At 44.4% G+C, this 13,018-nt stretch overlaps 1 protein-coding gene across 2 annotated transcripts in view; it reads right to left on the minus strand.

Annotated features, from left to right (window-relative positions):
- LOC146810620 (proton-coupled amino acid transporter 1-like) overlaps positions 1 to 13,018 on the minus strand; it is a 444,495-nt gene that overhangs the window by 397,694 nt on the left and 33,783 nt on the right. The window contains exon 1 of one of the 2 annotated variants that reach the window (XM_085617676.1): positions 12,195 to 12,380. The exons of the other annotated variant lie outside the window; for it this stretch is intronic. The gene's annotated coding sequence lies outside the window, so the exon portion shown is untranslated. Of the gene's footprint in view, positions 1 to 12,194; positions 12,381 to 13,018 lie in introns of those variants that run through there. 2 annotated transcript variants of the gene reach the window in all.

A 13,018-nucleotide genomic window follows, 5' to 3' on the forward strand; every position in this document is an offset into this window, starting at 1 on the left:
CAGGGAGGACCTGGCCTGGCAGTTCGGGCTGGACTGTTCCCATTAGGTACAGGGTCAAGACTGATTTGCATATGGCTGGGTTCAAATTAGAATGGCATGGTAAGAATAAAAACATTGGGTTTAGGCCCAAATCTCTGCACTGGGGTGAATGTATTCTGCATTCTGTCCATCAATTGTTGTTATTGCATTTATCACCCTGAATAGAAACTTGTGCACAGTCGCTCAAAACTTGAAAAACCGCAACCCAGAATTGGAGCAGTTTGGGGCATTTAAATAAACAAGTTATCAGTTGTGCACATCTGAAACACAAATTCAGGATTGTTGGGAACATCTTACGTATTGCCAAAGGGGTGTAGTATTTCATCCACCTTAAAAGGAATCCCATTCTTTTCAAATTGGCAGCTCGAAGTGAATTATATCCTAAACAAGAGATATGCTCCCATTCTCCATTAGTCAACCAACATCAGATTACAAATTCTAGTTTTTTTTAAATAATCCCCAACCAGGGAAGAGTCTGTATACTTCCTGAGAGCCCCTGTACCAGTTGCCTATCTCAGTCTATTCGGTTTTAATTAAAAGCTTCATCAGCATCTGGGTTGATTCACTCACTTCTTGAATATTGTTTGACAAGAAGGCGGCATTCTGCGAGAAGCTATACCAAAAATTATGACACTCTATCCCCAGGCACATTTTTATTTCCTCCAAAGTTAGTACGCTATTTCCCACATAACAATCACCCAACATTCCCAATAAGCTACATGCTAAGCTTGAGACAGCTAGTCTCAAGATTTTACACTCCTGAAGCTGGAGCAAACTATGGCAAAACCGTACTTGCCTTGCTTAAAAAAAACTTAATACCCTGTTCTATTTCTACTAGCACCTTATATCTTGTTATTTTTTGGTAATCTAGCCATCTTCAGATCTATGGGAAGATTGCTATCTGCTTCTTGCACCATTGTTATTAATAAGAAATTATCTGCCTTTAAGTAATGAATCATGTCAGCGAATAATTTGACCTTAGACATTCATTCAATCGGAGGAGGAATAGAATTCAGAGCTGCGTTTTCTAGCTGCCAGTGGCTCGATAAACAAGGCAAAAAGTATAGGAGACATTGGGCAACGTTGACCGGTGCCTTGTTTGGTTTGAACAGTTCCAGCTTCTTTGGCATTCATCATAATGTGAGCCTCAGCCCCTTGATAGACATTCCGGAGAATTGTAACCATGCTATCTGGAAATCCATACCTAATTAATGCAAAACACAAGCCATGCCAGTTGACAAGCTCAAATGCCTTCTTGGCATTCAGCTTTATAATAGCTGCTTCATCTTCACAGTTAGAAAGGAAATCAATTGCCTAAATCATATAATGAGCATTTGCTGCCATCAATCGATTTGGCAAAAAAACATTCTGAATGCCATGGACCAGGGTCTGTTCTACCGTAACTATTCGGAATGCCTAAACCTTTGCAAACAACTTGTAGTCTGAATTAAGCAGACTTGTTGGACGATAGGAATTAGTACTCAAATGTGTTTTATCTTTTTTTTAAAAAAGCTGACAACTACGGACTCTTTAAAAGGTAGATGTAATATCTGTCCCTTCCTTAATTACATGAAATAATCTTGACAGATATGGAAATAAGTCTTTCAGGAATACTTTGTAGACCTCCGACGGTATCCCATCGCTGCCATAGGCTTCAGCATTGAGCATTTTTTCAAACCAATGGCAATTTCTTGTGCCGAGATGTCCTCGCTTAATACTGATTTTTAATCGTTAGACAGATGTAGAAACTTAATTGGCCTAAAGAACTCTAAGACTTGATGCCAAAATTGGTTTAGCTCTTTCATAAATGTTCCAATAATGTAAAAAGTGAAAGAAAAAAAAAAAAGAAGAAATATCTGCGATTTCGTGATCAGCCATCTGAATGGCCATCTATCTTGGATACTCAATTCTTCAAATACAGCTTGATTTCTGCTTGAGACGTGTATACCAAGCTACCAACCTTCTATCATCTGGCTTTCCTCATACTGCTTTTGTTGGAAAGTTCTTGAATTATTTATTACCTCCAAAATAAAGAAATCTCTTAGGGTCTATATAGCCGGAGCAAGCTGCTTGTTAAACCTAGCTCTTTCCTTTATCTCTGTTCTACCTAAGGATTCTTGGGCAGTATCCAACACTGCCTGTAGATCACGAATCTTAGTTCTACGTAGTTTGCTCTTGTTTGATTTAAATGCAATCACCTGACACCGAAATGTTGCCTTAAAGGCCTCCCGCACTAAAAAAGGGCAAGGCGCTATGTTGGTTCATTAAAAAAACTCTAACACATACCAGTATTTCATCCAGCTAGACCTGATTTACTAGCAACGTTGCATCAAACTGCCCCTTTGAGCTGGGGGTACTCTGCTCCACAAATACCAGATTCATACAAATACTCGGCTGATCTGAAAAGGAGTTGGACAAGATATCCATACCCCACCAGCGAATAAATTGTGTTACTGAGAAAAAATTCAGCCAAGATGAAATATAATATTGACTAGAAAAACATGTGAATAAAGGTCAGACCTGGATGGTCCATGTGCTAAGGTTCAATCAAGTTAAAATCGTGTTTCATTGAAACAGGAACAGAAGCCATTTTAGGTTTTAATGGCTTCTTTGTCTTGCAGGAATTATCTAATTTGAGATCCTGAATATAATTAAAGTCGCCTCCAAATATCATAGGACCTTCTGCCCCCCGCTATACTAAACCATTCCTGTAGGGAATGTACTGTGCCATAATAGTTAAGTTTAAAGGGACAGTTTGGACTTGTACCTTGAATATTCTTCCTTCTCCCCCTTTCATCTCTTATTACCTCCCATTCTATAGATTTTGAGAGAAATATTGCCACCCCACATACTGCCAGTTTGGCTGAAACAAAACAAGCATGGAAATATTTCCTAGGGACATGCAATTTAGGGTTATTATTTTTGAGATGGGTTTCCTGCAAAAAAATGATTTCCGAGTTGAAAGAAGATAGCCAGTTCATTACAGCTCCAAATTTCTGCCTATTTAGGATACCATTAGTATTGCACAAGAAAACTCCTATATTACCCTTCTTTACATGCTCGACACATTCTAAGAGTTAATTCGAGCATTTTGGCATCCAAGCCAACCACCCCAGTCTATTGCATTGATATTGTCTTTCTAGCATACTTGAACCCAACCAATATCCTGATGATTTAACTGCTCTTTTATATAAAACATCCCCCTGTGCTTCCCCCCCCCCCCAAACAACCCCAAAAACCCGGCATACCCCACCAACCCCAAAGAGGGAATTGCCCTACTGTCACCTACTAAATGGATGCCCGGTCACTGCACCCTATCATGCTCCATAAGGAGAAAAACCTCCTACCGCACGCTACTTAAATCCCTTTTTGCATTGAAGAAAAATAATTAGTCAGGAGAAACCAAGAAAAGGAGAGGACAAACAAGAAAGAGCAGGTTAATACCACCATACAACTCGGAAATGTTGTAAAAAGACTGTGCCTAGTCTAAAGATAAAAATAGATAAAATTGACTTTTGAACAACACTTTTAGTTTACATTGTTGTACAATCGAAGCCTGGGCCCCCGCTGCCTTTAAATGTCCCACCAGGCCTATGAAATCTTCATCTGCGAGCTGCTGAGGCAAACATTTCGGTGAACACCGGGACCTGGGCTTTATCTGGTAGCATGAATGATTTCTTCTGAATCACCATGGTCAGAATCGGCCTCTTTATACGGGAGTCTGCAAAAATCACTGTGATTTACCAGGGATATTTTGAGTTAGTGAGCCTCTGGGCAGGGACTCGATGAGCCCTCATAATGAAAAAGTCCTCCAGAGGATCCTGTAAAATAGGCGATTTGATCAAGGATTCCATGAATTGCAACATTTTCTGATGGTTCCCCCATTCTCTCTGTCTCTTTCGGTATTCCAAGAAGCCGAAGGTTAGATCTCCTTACATAATTTTCCATGTCATCAATTTTATTCTGCGAATCCCGTAGTTTTGGCAGTCAGTAGTTGAGAAGGCTGATGAGGGGTGATGCCACGAAACCGGTCCCAGGATGCTGGTTTAAGTTCCAGGGAGGACCTGGCTTCGCAGTTCGGTCTGGACTGTTCCAATGAAGCACAGGTTCAAGACTGATTTGCATATGGCTGGATCTAAACTGGGACGGCATGGTGAGCAAAAGAACGATGGATTCAACCCAGATCTCTTGACTGGGGGTGAATGTTAGATTTGCTCTGCATTCCGTCCATCATCTGTGTGTCTTTTGCTTTCTCTCACTAAGTGTACCAGGTATGCCCAGATGTGGCTCCCTGGCTCACCATGTCACTGGACTCAAGCTAGTTTGGCTGATGAGGGGTGATGCCCCGAAACCGGTCCCAGGATGCTTGTTTCCGTTCCAGGGAGAACTTGGTTTGGCAGTTTGGTCTGGACTGTTCCCATGAGGCACAGGGTCAATACTGATTTGCAAATGGCTAGGTCTAAACTGAGGTGGCATGGTGAGTAAAACAAACATTGATTTAACACAGATCTCTTGACTGGGGTGAATGTTTGATTTGCTCTGCATTCTGTCCATCATCTGTGTGTCTTTTGTTATACAAAAGGAGGACCCACTGACCCACTTACTGTTGCAGCTCGTAGTTCTATTCAACGAAGGATGAGAGTGGTCTGCAGACTACTTATAGGATTACTGTGCAACCAGAGCTAGAGTCTGCTTGACAGCTAGCTTCCTAGGGATGAGGGAACATCACTTGGTGTTTGGCTTTGCTGGAAGAAGCTTCATCTGGGACCTAAAGCACTGTAAGAAATTGGGTCATTAGTTGTGAAGGATGTGAATTATAAAAATAACTATAAAGGAATGCTACGCCGATCCCTGGCCCGTAAAAGACACACAATTGATGGTCGGAATGCAGAACAAATAAAAACATTCACCCCCAGTCGAGAGTTCTGGGTTAAATACATCATTATTTTGCTCTCCATGCCACCCCAGTTTAGACCTGGCCTTCCTCCTTTGTCCCAGGAGGCCTGAGCTCACCCAGCCCAGGTGCAGTGGGACAAGCCAATAACAGAAGCAGATTTCCTCCCCATTCCTTCTTCTCCTAGGAGCAGGGTCAAGAACTGTTAACTGTCCTATTGAATGGAGAGGCCTTCAATCCCTCTGCTGGGTAACAGAGTAATTGATTTCGCCCAGTAGTGGGGACAGGACAAAAATCTGATTCTGTGCTGAGCCAGGGAAATATGGCAAATCTTAAAGCGCCATGCAGAGTTTAGATAGGAAGTTCACATGAATAAATCTACACTCTGGCTCATTTATAACTCCAGTTTGGTACCTCACTAGACCCCACAGGCCTAAATGGAGAGAAATTGTACTTTAGGGAAAATTTTGCCTATTATGTGTAGCTCATTGAAAACGCCACAGACTCTCAGTAAGTACTACAGACATAAGCTATGAATGCCACTCCCTCAGATTAACTGTGTGCAGATGCTGGGCTGTGCAAGACCGTAATCTCATACATGCAGCCCGAAGCACTTGTGTTCGCACGTGTTAACTGCCCAGAGCCTCTAACCACAGCTAAGAAGCACCGGCCTTATCTTAAAAGGTTGTCACTGGCGTTTAGCACTCCAAGTCCAATTACCGTTAATTTACTATGAGTGAAACTCGGGTACCGAGACTCGTTCACAGAAAAAGTCAAAAAAATTCAGGTAGTCAAATGCAAAATATCCTGGAGGACTAGATGAGCGGCCACCAATTTGCTACAAACACAAGGAAGTGACCCTGCTGCTGAAGAAAGGGAAGCAGCCTGCAAACCCTGGCAAGGTGGGACTGACCGGAGGCATCAAAGAGATGATGACCGAGATGGGTCAGAATAAAAAGTGCAGTCCCCAGGAGCCAGAATGAGAAATGTCCCTGTTTTATGTGTTTTGAAGTATTACATTTTAAGTTCGTATATCAAAGTACTTTTCTTTTTCCAAAGCAAAGCACTGGGTTGGCTTTTCTGTTCTTGCGATGCTGGGCGATTGATGAGAGCCTAGTTTGTGCACACCCTCTCTACCTCCAGAGGAGCGGATGACTGCTCGCCATCGCTTCCACTGACAGTCAAATGCTGAAGGGGCTGTACTTGGCCCAGTTTGCAGAGCCACAGCAGGACAGGCCCCAGTGCATCAAAGACACACGACTCCAGCCCCCGCAGCGGAGTCCCAGTAGCCAGTGTGCGCCTTGTGATAATTCACAAAAGGCACAAAGAACCTTCTTTTCCCCAAATCATGATTTAACCGCCCTGCAGCCCATGAATCACGCTGGGTTGTTTAGCGCCACAAGCAAATGGAGCACATCTCGTGGCTTCCTACACGTCATCAAAACATGTCACTCCTGTCAACATCTCAACCAACAAACTTCTTCCTACAATACACAACAAACAGTGCAAGTAGTTACTTAACCAACTGGCAAGTGCTTTGGGTACTTGCCAGGGGGAGGGAACTGCTAAAATAAAATTAGACACGCAAACCCCATCAGTCTCCCATACACGCACCGACACCCACACACTACTCAAACTCCTGACACATATCCACGGACCCACCATTAGGCAAACGCTTACAGCATCACATACACAAGCAAGCAAATAGAGACCGGCACACACCATCAAACACCATCGCACAGCATCACATTTCATCACAATGATGTATGGTAGAAATCATATTTTTATGAACGTGTATTTTATCTCTGGTATGGGTGAAATTTGAATATAGGTTATGTCAGTGATAAAAGGTGAGAATGTAACTTGGCTTTTGTATTTCCTGTCATTTCATGTTAAGGCTTCAGGTGTAGAAGTAAAAGTCACCCTGTACGCCCTTTAATTTTTTAGGAAATACATTTGTGTGTAGTTCTGCTATAGTTTAAACCAGGCTGAGACGGCGTCTGAGCACTTTACATAAATCATTAGAAAGGGGGAGATATACATCATTTCTCATATTAAATAGTCGCATTTAAAACATAACAAAGAGAGCCTAGATAAATCAAAAGGTGAAAGCATACACCCCCATATGACAAACCGGTGGAAGCCCAGCCGGGACATGGACATCCCAGTGCCACAAGGGACCACAGCAAGGGGTTATCTGTCCATCAAAGAGTCGTTCACTTTTTTTAATACGGCAAATTGGAAATGTATATGGGGAATATTGGGGTGAGGGGGTTCCAGATTGTTGCGGCATAGGCTCAGAATGATAGTGTCGAGGTGCAGAGCGCGAGTGTCTACAGAAGGGTCACAGCCCTGTGCAACCCACAAATGAACACCTCCTGTGATGTTCATTTATTGCGCCAGAAAGAGGCCAAAGCCCGTGCGTGATATTTTAGGGGCCACACTTGCACTTTTACAATTGCATCAGACATTGATAGGTGGCCATGGTGTGGCCAAGAGAACAGCATTGATGTTATCAAAGCAGCAGCTGGCCGAGGCACAGTGAGCAGCAGCGTGCAGGACCGACTGGAGTGCGTAAGATATACTCTGGGAATCACACTGGTGTTCCTGTAATCAATCCTCGACAACACCTGAACCCATGCCGCTGTCTAGAAGTCCTACTCCGTGCTGAACTCTTTCATGCATCTTAAAGTCAAGACAGAAATGGGAGTTCTAGGTAAACCTGAATGCATAGTAGCATTCAACCTGGAGCTCAGGGGCCTCTTTTAGGGTTTGGTGCAACCCCACTAGAAATCCGAGTTCATACCCCGCCAAATGTGTGGTTCCCTCGCTCTCTTTAGGGGTGGGAGCAACGCCGATTCTCCGTAGCTCTGCAGATGCTCATTTATTTGCCCAGCTCCTCCTTCACATGTCAGCATCTTTAGTGCATTAGGGGGCCATTCGTACTCAGGAAGATCCACGCAGTTTAGATTTCCTCTGCCAGGGTCCGCCATGACAGCAGTAAAAATAAATAATACCCCCTAAATGGATGAAGAAAACTCCGAGTGTTGGGAATCTTAGGAAAAACCAAAGGATGGCGCTGTAAGGTCGAATAATTTAGTGGGCGGCTCTCGGCAGGATGCCCAGCAGTTGGGCCTGCAGTGGAAGTGTTCCATGTGGCCATCGACTCTGGGAGTATGCCCCCAGCCATCCCCCGTTGCCCGAAATCTGGGAGTCCTATTTGACACCTCACTTGCCTTTGATAAGCAAGTGAATAGGACCGTTTCCACCTGCTGTGGGGTCCTAAGGGTGCTGAGAAAGCTCACCCATTACCTCACCCCTGACGCCCGGAAACAAGTCTCGGTTGCCCTCCTATCTTCGCGCTTGGACTACTGCAACGCCCTTTATCTTGGGATGAGCAACAAACTGGTTCATCGGCTGCAAGTGGTCCAGAACGCGGCAGCAAGGTTTGTCGTTAATGCCCCTAGACGCTCCTCAGGAACTGCGATCAGGAAACATCTTCATTGGCTACCGGTGCATGCCAGAATAAAATTTAAAACCCTGATTATCATCCACCGGGCTCTTCATGACGCAGGGGCAGAGGGCATTAGGTCTCTGCTGTCGTACTACACCCCAGGTAGGGCCCTGCGATCCGCCAGTCAGAAGTTGCTAACCGTCCCACGCGTTGCGAAAGCAAGGTGGGGAGGCAGGGCCTTCTTCGCTCTTGCCCCCAGACTTTGGAACGAGCTTCCCCTTGATCTCAGGAATCAGGAATCTCTTACTCTGTTTCGCAGAGGCCTTAAAACTTTGCTTTTCTCTGAAGTTTACCCTTAATGCTTCTTCCTCTCCTTATCTTGGATCTGGCTGACTGCTTTCCATCAGTTGCGCCTTGACGCCTTCGGGCAAAGTAGCGCATTATAAATTCCCTATCAATCAATCAATGTATGAGGGAGCAGGCTTGCACTGCTGCGGTCCAAGGTATGGCTGTAGTGTGCGCAAGGAAGTGTGCACTTCTGTTGCCTGCACTGTAATGGCTCTGCATACGAGGGAATCTTGCACTAACAATAACTGGACTTTATCAAGAGTTCGGTGATGGCGAGCGCCTCTTTCTTTCAATGCTGCTCCAGTGCTTTATCTTAGCCTTGTACAAGACTTTGGTAATTGTCACAGATCACATTTTCCAGGTGGAAACAATTTTAGGTGCAAGAACTTATTTAGAGGTAAAAATCACAGTTAGATGCACAAAGACAGCTAGGTGCAAAATCAAACTTGTTGCAAAGCAGACAGGAATTTAGTATCACATTTATGTGTAAAGTGACTCATGACGTAAAGAAAATGTGGTAGTAAGGCGAGAAAGGCAACACGTTTGGCTGAAAACACACTGAGGTATAACATTATTCTTGGTTTAAAATCAGCATTACTGTGGAAAATGTTTCAGAGCAGAAATCCCTTTGCAGAGTAAAACCACTTTTAGGCGCCAAAAAACGCATGATCCCTTGTATTGCATTCAAGGGAAAATTACATTTAAGAGCAAACTCAACTTTGGTGTAATATCAGTGGAATGCTTGGATACAGTTGTGAGCAGATATCAGACGTAAGTGTAACATCACATTTAGGTTTACATTAGCATTTAGGTGCAAAATCGCACTAAGATGCAAAATCACTGTTGGTGCACCTTAAAAATGAACGTGAGAACCCTTTCAGCAGCACAACCATGCATCCATTAAAGTACTTCAACACATTGCTTTACAATGGCCGCACTGTAATTTAAAGCACTCTTTGGACAGGCAGGGACACATTTAACAGGCAATCCTTACAGTGCGACTAAAATAGTCTGCGAGCCGACCCAAAGTTTGAACCACATTTTCCTTAAGAAACTGCTAAAGGAGGTGGCCCAAACAAACCAATGGAGAAGGGGCTGAGGCAAAGCCCTGTGTGTTTTTGGAGTTGATAACACTACTTAAAAAACGAGAAAAGCTGCACTACACGAAAGCCAAAGCCAATATTTACTTTCTTAATTCAGAGAATTCACAAGGCTCACATAGATAAAATACCCTGAGGGGTCAAAACTAGTCCCGAGGCTGACAACGAGTAAACATTTCTCTTTATTACATGTGCAAAACCCGCCTTCTCAGCTTCTCACTTGATGCAAGCAAGCAAAACAAACTGGTCTACGATCACCCCTCATTGCTCTAAGGTCAGGAAAGGCACTAAATCGAAGCCTTCAGCCCCGCACCTAGAGTGCAGTGAAGATCCAAGTATGTGAGCTCTCGGCCTTTCCAGTGCAGTGACACCTCACCCTCGATGCTGTAAGGGTGCAGCTAGTCAAACCCCTTCCAGGGGAAGAGTCCATATTACCCTCCCCAAACTTTAACTGCGTCCATTTACCTTAAATTGCACCACTTGACAACGTGCCTTGGTGCCTTAAAAGGTTGCAGTTTATTCAAACATAACATGGTTGTACATTTCGCAATTCATTAGTTATTCATAAACATCCATGTTAACGCATACTTTCATTGTTTTGTAATTATTAATGTCCAGTCCTTGTCGATGTGCGCCCCCAGTCTATTTGCGGGAGGGCCTAAACATCCAGGCCTCTGTGTCTGTGGTTCCAGGCTTCAACTTGCTACCGAAATCAGTGGGTGTCCGTCAGGACCTGCCTGGGCTGTAAGTTCTGGTCCCATTGCCCTGGACCCTCCCTGCTCCTCAGGGGCCCCTGCCGTGTGACATCCCGAAGACCCCGTGTGAGCCTTTCATCTATTCTGCCTGAGGCTGCGCCCTGACATTTCACTCCCTCAGTACCCCTGCCGTGAGGTATCCCAAGGGCACAGTGGGAGCATCACATCAACTCAGCCAGTGGCTTTGTGCCGTTCCTTAGCTCCCTCAGTCCCCCTGCCGTGACGCATTCCAAGGACACTGTGTGAGCCTTCCATCTACCTCTAGTACTTTTTCTCTCTTTCGTCTAACTTTGTTATGTTTCTTACGCCTCACCTTCGTCTCTGCGGCTGCGACGCCTGCTTCCTATTGGTGTGGGTGGGTAGGCTTCACTCTCACGAAACCAAAGAAACGGCTGGAGTATTTCAGGTCTTTTTCAGGCACACAATAATACGTAAATAATCAGGAAATTAACTATACACAAATTTTAAATAATTTCAGCAATTAGGAAAGCACGAATCAAGCGCTTTTTTTTGTAATTCTGAAGTGCGAGTGAAACAAAGATTTTAAAATGATCAAAACAAATTAAGACAGTTTCTCTGGTGATGCGCAAATGATAAATATTCACGGAAACCCAATTTCCACACATTACCGTTTTTGCGCGATATATAGTTTTACCAGTAAACTGCATGTCAATGCAAATTTAGTGGCCATTTCAATAAAAAATCTGTTGTTGGTAAATGTCAGTGCACTACTACACCAGTGCTCCAAAATGCACCACCAGCTACATACCACACCCATACCACTCTCCTGTGGAATGGGCGTGGCACACTTGCTACACTGTTTATTTGATGTGTGACGCTTGGTTTGTTCACAATCTCTCCGACTTCAGTAATATAACATTAATGGCAGCACCCCCACTCTAAAAATTGTTCCAGCAGCACTGCATCTCCATGCTAAAGTGCAGAAAAGAGTTGACAGGAGCAGAAGGGCCAGGAGGAGCCGCCTACCAGAATCCATGCACCAAAGAGGTTCAGTCTCAAAGGAACAAAAGATCCTGTTCCCATACCTGTAGGATCCGGCAGTGAGGCTAAGACTAATGATGACACCACATTGGTAGTGTGGGACGCCTGCCCCTTTTGAGAAATGCTGGGCCGTGTTCAAAGGCAGCTCGCAAATTACATGCACTTAAGCATCTGGGCCTGGGGTAGAGTGCAACCCGGGAACAGAAAGCCTGCCAAGGTATGAGCCACAGATCTCCACGAGGCACAAGCAGTCCTCCCTATTGAGTCCACACATACAGTACATCTCTCACATTAACATTTTAGGTTATTTGCATAGCAACAATAAAATCCCTTTGTATGCACTTTAGCTAATTCTAAAATACAAAAATGCTAATTACTTTAGTATAATTCTAAAAGACCAAACCCCAAAAGCAAACGGTGAGAATTTGACAACAAACGAATAAAAAGTAGGGCATTCATCCCTAAAAGCCAGCACAAATCGACTCTTAGTTTTAGAAACATTCCGCCAGACACGCCTAGCCTCTGCAACCCACCTCTCCTCCTGTACGTACCACAGAATGGAAGTCTGCCTACTTCTGAAAATGCTCTTTGGTTCGGCTCACCTACTTCTACAGCCAAAGCACCCTCCTGGACTGCAACCGTCTGCCAAAGTCAAGCCCACAAGTCAATACCAGAGGCAACACTGGCTGAAGCACCAAACATGGCGCGGCCCAGAGTCTGCCATGCGAGAATGAAAACCACTTCTATGTACGCCTCGATGGAGGCTTTCAACCAGTCATCTTCCAAATGACAGCAGCTCGGGGAGAACATCAGAGAGACTCGAGGATACAAAAGCACACAGTAATAACAGGGCGTGGGTCACGTGAGAGCACAGATGAAAAGGCAGGAGGAAGCCTGCGAGAAATGGGGCCTCTGTCACCAGGTGAGAGGGGACTGCAAACAACACATGCAGGCACGAGGACGGCGATTACTGCTTTATTACAGGCAATTTGTGGATCAGCTGCCATGCAAATCCAAAGGCACTGACTCACTTCTGTGTAAAGCCGGATAGAGAGAAAAGGATAGGAAAATAAATATGCAACAAAGGCAACGCCACGAAAACTGGGTCAGTGTCATGAGAAAAGGGGCTAGAGAATCCAAAGAAAAGAAAGGGGCTGGAGTGGGGTGGTCGTGGAACAGTACAGGTTGCAAGAAAGGGTCCAAGTGAAGGAGAGGATCTAAAGAGCATGAGACGCAATGAGGAAAGGAGGGTCAGAAAGCACAGTCTTAAGAAACTTTCTTTTCAGTCGGAAGCCAAGATACCGCAGAAGTGTAGTCACAAAAGGGGCTTTAAGACTCGGACGATATGGTGCAGAAAACTACAGTTAATCCTAAATGTTCAAGAACTGCCCCTGTGTTTAAGCAGCAATCTCCCACCAATGCCCAA

This window comes from Triturus cristatus, chromosome 7 (assembly GCF_964204655.1).
Source record: "Triturus cristatus chromosome 7, aTriCri1.1, whole genome shotgun sequence".
Lineage (NCBI taxonomy): Eukaryota > Metazoa > Chordata > Amphibia > Caudata > Salamandridae > Triturus > Triturus cristatus.